General features: G+C 38.7%; 1 protein-coding gene across 2 annotated transcripts in view; it reads left to right on the top strand.

Annotated features, from left to right (window-relative positions):
• The window catches only part of Ccdc152 (coiled-coil domain containing 152), a 22602-nt gene that overhangs the window by 5897 nt on the left and 16154 nt on the right, over positions 1-551 (top strand). The window lies entirely within an intron of this gene.

The raw sequence follows: 551 nt of genomic DNA, 5'->3' as shown, positions 1-551 counted from the left end.
AGGGAGGGAGGGAGGGAGGGAGGGAGGGAGGAAGGAAGGAAAGAATAATCAAGGAGGGTGCTCACTGCCTTGTCTGACATTATCCCCTGCATTTGTAACCCACCATACGTGCATATAGAACTTTCCAGAGTGTTGTCATGGAACTCTATAGTATAGAACTCCATAGAACTCATGGAACTCTATAGTATAGCTCCAAAATATGTGAATAAAAAGAATGAAGAAAGAAAGTTACATCTTCTGTCAGGTTCTACAAGCTCTCCCCTATATACCTGCTTACTTGCATTCTTTAATTGTTGTCATATGAATATATGTATATGTGTATACAACCTGCTCAGTCTATATGTCACATGTATATATGTTTTCAGAGCTGACTGTTTAGCACAAACACTCTTGCTTTGTCTCCTGAGAGACCCTAAGTAGGAATGACCCAGTCCCCAGATCTTAACTTCTACTACCTTTCCTAATAAAAAGAACTGAGATATTGTAGGGTTAGGATTACACTTATACTATAATAGTGAAGTATCTTGTAGTGTCATAAGAAATACAGTACA

Source organism: Mastomys coucha, unplaced genomic scaffold, assembly GCF_008632895.1.
Source record: "Mastomys coucha isolate ucsf_1 unplaced genomic scaffold, UCSF_Mcou_1 pScaffold8, whole genome shotgun sequence".
Taxonomy (NCBI): Eukaryota; Metazoa; Chordata; class Mammalia; order Rodentia; family Muridae; genus Mastomys; species Mastomys coucha.
The sequence above is the reverse complement of the archived record's forward strand: the minus strand, read 5'-3'. Positions and strand labels throughout refer to the sequence as shown.